Here is a 5,478-nt window from a genome sequence, read left to right as displayed (position 1 = left end):
GGAGAACTAATGGGCCACATGGGCCTTAGTGGAGAGAGTGGGCCGGCTAGGGCAGGCCGCATGCCCCCTCCCCCTCTGGTTCGAATTGCCCTCTCCCTCTCCTCCTTCCTTTCCCCCTCCTAGTAGGAGTAGGAAAGGGGAGTCCGACTCCTACTAGGAGGAGGACTCCTCCTCTCCTGGCACGCCCCAAGGGCCGACCGGCCTCCCCCTTGCTCCTTTATATATGAGGGGCAGGGGGCACCCTAGAACACACAAGTTGATTGTTTCCAGCTGTGTGCGGTGCCCCCCTCCACCATAATCCACCTCGGTCATATCGTAGCGGTGCTTAGGCGAAGCCCTGTTCCGGTAGCATCATCATCACTGTCATCACGCCCTCGTGCTGACGAAGCTCTTCCTCGACACTCTGCTGGATCGTCAGTTCGTGGGACGTCACCGAGCTGAACGTGTGCAGATCACGGAGGTGCCGTACTTTCGGTACTAGGATCGGTCGATCGTGAAGATATGCGAGTACATCAACCGCGTTGTCATAACGCTTCCGCTTATGGTCTACGAGGGTACCTAGACGAAACTCTCCCCTCTCTTTGCTATGCATCACCATGATCATGCGTGTGCATAGGAATTTTTTTGAAATTACTGTGTTCCCCAACACCCGCATGCCGTAGTACTCCTATAAACCCTACCGCCGCACGCATCATCGGTTTTCTTCAAGAGGACGAGGGCGAAGCGGATTTGTAGTGGAGGCGCTTTAAAAAATGGATTTGTAGTGGAGGCTCCTACCCTAGGGTGCCCTAGGTAGCTACCGCACGCATAATTGGTTTGCTCTTTTCTTTATGCTCTTGCGCCCTAGAGTGAGATGATGGTTGCTTCGTCTGTCCAGCTAAATGCGGGAAAGGTGGGCTTTGTGATTTGACCCCTCATCGCTCATTTACTACTAGTGTGGCGCTACGACCGGGGTGCCTCCAATTCCAACCACTGCTCTGAACTGTAATTTGTTGCATCGCACGTGGAACAAGATGGTGGATGAGCCACATGTCGACCAAAGGGGTCATGTTAAGTGTGTCACCATTTCCTGTGCGGACTGACCCTGCTTGAGGCCTCATTCGGTTTGGAGGATTTTCATAGGAATAACATAGGAACAAGGATTCTGGAGGAAAATTTCCTATATATGCATTCGGTTTATAGGAAATGAGTATAGGAATACCGTAGGAATACTACTCATTTCCTGTGTTTTTGGAGGAAACTGCACATCCACTCAAAGCTCATTTTGCACGTAGGAACTAGGCAAGTCAATTCCTTAGAGTGGCAAGTGACATCCTATCAAATTCCTATACTACTCCTAATTCCTACGTTCTGATTTCCTCCAAACCGAATGAGACCTGAGTTGCTACACCAACACGACAGGAGTAGCCTACCACTTGGTTTTGCTCCTAGGTGAATCCCAACTATATTGATCTAACTAGCAATGTGCTCGTGCGTTGCAACAGATCCAAAATAGAATACTACATGTTCACAAACTTGAAAGTAAAACAATATAGTTTGGTGTATATATCACTACAAATATACTCGTATAGGTTTCACTCAAAATATATTCCTTGTGGCTGTTTTGATGAGGTGGGGGAGGAATGTGGTTGGTTTCAAGATACTAAGCGGTTTCTGCAAATTGGAGCAGAGGAGTGGGGTCGTGTTGAAAAAATGCCACAACTTACATCATAGTCGTTAGATGCAGATCTGATGGTCAGAAATGACGGATGCCAGACACACTGTCGGTGTCAAAACCGGCGGATCTCGGGTAGGGGGTCCCGAACTGTGCGTCCAAGGCGGATGGTAATAGGAGGCAGGGGACACGATGTTTTACCCAGGTTCGGGCCCTCTTGATGGAGGTAAAACCCTATGTCCTGCTTGATTATTCTTGATAATATGAGTAGTACAAGAGTTGATCTACCATGAGATCGGAGAGGCTAAACCCTAGAAGCTAGCCTATGGTATGATTGTATGTTGTCCTACGGACTAAAACCCTCCGGTTTATATAGACACCAGAGGAGGTTAGGGTTACACAAGGTTGGCTACAAAGGAGGTGATATACATATCCATATTGCATAGCTTGCCTTCCACGCCAAGTAGAGTCCCATCCGGACACGGGCGAAGTCTTCAATCTCGTATCTTCATAGTCCAACAGTCCGGCTGTCCGGAGACCCCCTAATCCAGGACTCCCTCAGTAGCCCCTGAACTAGGCTTTAATGACGATGAGTCCGGCGCGCAGTGTTGTCTTCGTCATTGCAAGGCGGGTTCCTCCTCCGAATACACCACAGAAGAGTTTGAATACACGGATAGTGTCCGACCCTGCAAAATAAGTTCCACATACCACCGTAGAGAGAATAATATTTCCACAAATCTAATCTGCTGACACGTTTTGGTAGCATGACATCATGCCATGGCCCGGTAATTATTCAAACGTTTTTCTTTAACCAGCCCCGCACATAACGCGAGGCGGTTTCTTGACACGTCTTGTCAAAGCAGAGATCATGTTCCCTTTATTACAGGATTCTCATTAATACGGACGTGGGTAACCCAACCGTGCCTAGGACTCCTAGATCTTAGGAAAGTCCCAAACGGCCACGAGGAGGACGCTTGATATTCACCCTCCTTATAAAGGGACAAGGCTTTTACTTTTTTCCCTCACATGCTCAATTGAATCCTTCCCCCGCCTTGAGTTCTAACACCCAAAGCCCAGGTCAGGTGCTTCGGACCTTCAATCATGTCTGGATCCAGCCTTCAAGGCCGGAGGATGCCTTCCTCCGTCACGGAGGAGGATATCAAGAAGTTGAGGGAGGCCAGATATCTGACCGCTGAAATTTCGCATAGGCTGCCCGCTCGAGGGCAGGTCGTCCCTACTCCTGAACCCAACGAGAGCGTTGTGTTTGTCTCCCACTTCCTTCGAGGACTAGGCCTCGCTCTGGATCCCTTTGTTAGGGGTCTTATGTTCTATTACGGGCTGGATTTTCATGATATGGCCCCGGATTCCCTTCTTCACATCTCGTCATTTATTGTCGTTTGTGAGGCCTTCCTCCGCATTACCCCTCACTTCGGCTTGTGGCTCAAGACCTTCGATGTGAAGCCGAAGATGGTCGAGGGGCAGTATGCAGCGTGCGGAGGTGCTCTAATAAGCAAAATTGCTGACGCTCCATGGCCAAAGGGTTCCTTTCCAGATGTGTCCGGATTGTGCCAACAGGAGTGGTTTTACGTCATAGCTCCCCGAAGTGCTAAGTGGGTAGCTGCCCCCACCTTTCGCCTGGGCCCTCCACCGCAACTGATGTCATGGATCAGCAAGGGGCTGAGCTGGTGTCCAGCCAAGGACGTGCCAATACTGCAGAGCCGTATCCGAGATCTCTTCGAGGGAGATTTCAGTCTAGTTATGGTAATGCAAGCTTATGCTGGTTCGTCGGGTCCAGCCTTGCAAACGTCGGCCCCTTCACATGTGGGAATTCAACCCGGAAGGACTGCGCACTATTCAGAATTTCCTCGGCATGACGCACAAGGAGATGTACAAATCGTTCTTCGGGCCCCAAATAGAGTGTCCGGACACTACCGAGGACGTGGGCCTGAGCAGCAACCGCACCGCTGCCCAAGTACGTAATCCCATGGAGGAACACACTGTCCTTTTATTTATCATGACATCATTCTGAAGAATCGCTCTTTGACCAGGACTAGATAGCAAAGGCGAAGATGATCCGGTGTTCGGCCCCCCTTCCTGAAGGCTTTGGACAATCCGGTGCTGGAAAAGATGCTTGAGACAGCACCTTGTCTAGTGCCCTCAAAGGAAGATAAAGGGGGGAATAAAGAGGGCGAAAGCGGGCCTCCATCACTACCTATTCCAATCGAGGGAATGAGCGCCTCCGTGAGGGAGGATAACCAAGGGGAAGAATCTGACATTCTCTCTCCCCGGGGAAGGAAGAGGACTACCTCTGAAGATCCAGAAACTAATGTTTCCAAACAGCAGAAGAAATCTCCGCCAGAGGGTCCTGCCTAGGAGGGTATTCTTGCCGCATAGTGTCCGCGCGGGGATCACCCCTCTACCGAGCTATAAGTAATCAAAAAGTACTTCATAGTGAAGATATCCTACCTTTCTTCCAAAGATAATAACCGATGCTTGTAAATTGTAGTCCGGATCGCAGCCCTTCTCGACAGAGTTCATCTTCGGGGGATCTTCTTCTGGAGAAGATGGAGAGCGAAACGCCTCCCCTGGACTCCCCAGCTCAAGAAGCAGGCGACCTTGAAGTGTCGTTGCGAAGGGTATCTCCGGATCCAATATCGCCAGAGGATAACCCTTTGGCTGCCCGGCATCCCCAGTATCCGGCTCCTGAGGAGAGCGACAGCAAGGGTCCGTACTATGTGCGGTCGAATGCATTGAAGGATCTTCTGGGGAAGGCTGTCGTCTCGGAAGTGCATTGTACGCTAATGGGTACGGTAATTGAAAGGATTTCCTCCACCGAAAGCGGTTTGCACGAACCTTTTATGAGTCTGCTGAAAGGCTTCGAGGTACGAAAAATAATGTATGCCTTTAATAGTACCGCATACGTTAGGTATGCCCATGAAGATAGTAGCCCCTGAGACTCTGGTTGTCATCGAGAACGGCGGCAAAAAGAGGATCATACTCCCAGGTAATAACCAGACCGCCTTTATGTGCAGGTGGTTGAAGCTCCGGTGGCTAGCCGGACTGATGGGTTTGCCGAACTAAAGCGGCAACTGGATGCGGCAGATGCCGACATTGTGCTTGTTAACAAGCGGCTTGACAAGGCACAGTGTAGGTGATTTTTCTGGTGAATGTCACATAGTAAGAGCAGCATGATGCCAGTATCTTTAATATGTTGTGACTGCAGATGGAGCTGCCACCGTGGAGACCCTTCGGGCGGAGCTTGCCGGAGCCAAGGAGCAAGCAAGGAGTAGTAATGCGGCCGCTTTTAAGGCGGCCGAAGAGTTAAGGGCCGAACAGGCCGCACATTGCGGGAGCAAAGAAAAAATTGCCAAGATGGCCATGGAGTTAAAAGATGCTGCTGACCGTTACCGGCTTCTTGAAGATGAAAACCGGGTGAAGGCGACTGGCCTGGAGAAGGCCCGGGTGGCTGCCAAGGAGGCCCGCTCCAAAATTAAAGCAACGAAGGAGGAGTTTAATCAAGCTGAGGATATCATTTCTGGGAAGCCCTTCTTGTTGCGGACTAAGTTCGGAGATCCAAAATACGCTCCTCTGGACCGGCTATGGAGTTCTGCGGATGAGTACATGGATTTGGCTGCGAGTGTTGTGGATGCGACCGAGTACTTCAAGGATCAGAAAGGTCCTGAAGTGGAGAAGTTGTTCTAGTCAAAGTTTCACGCTCCAGTCCGTCCGCTGTTGCTGAATGAGCGATTGACCGGTTGGGCCAAGCTCCATAGAATATCCAGACTGGCCATGAGGTCTGTTGTGGATCATTTGTGGCCAGGAGG

Source organism: Triticum dicoccoides, chromosome 1A (assembly GCF_002162155.2).
Source record: "Triticum dicoccoides isolate Atlit2015 ecotype Zavitan chromosome 1A, WEW_v2.0, whole genome shotgun sequence".
NCBI lineage: Eukaryota > Viridiplantae > Streptophyta > Magnoliopsida > Poales > Poaceae > Triticum > Triticum dicoccoides.
The sequence above is the reverse complement of the archived record's forward strand: the minus strand, read 5'-3'. Positions refer to the sequence as shown.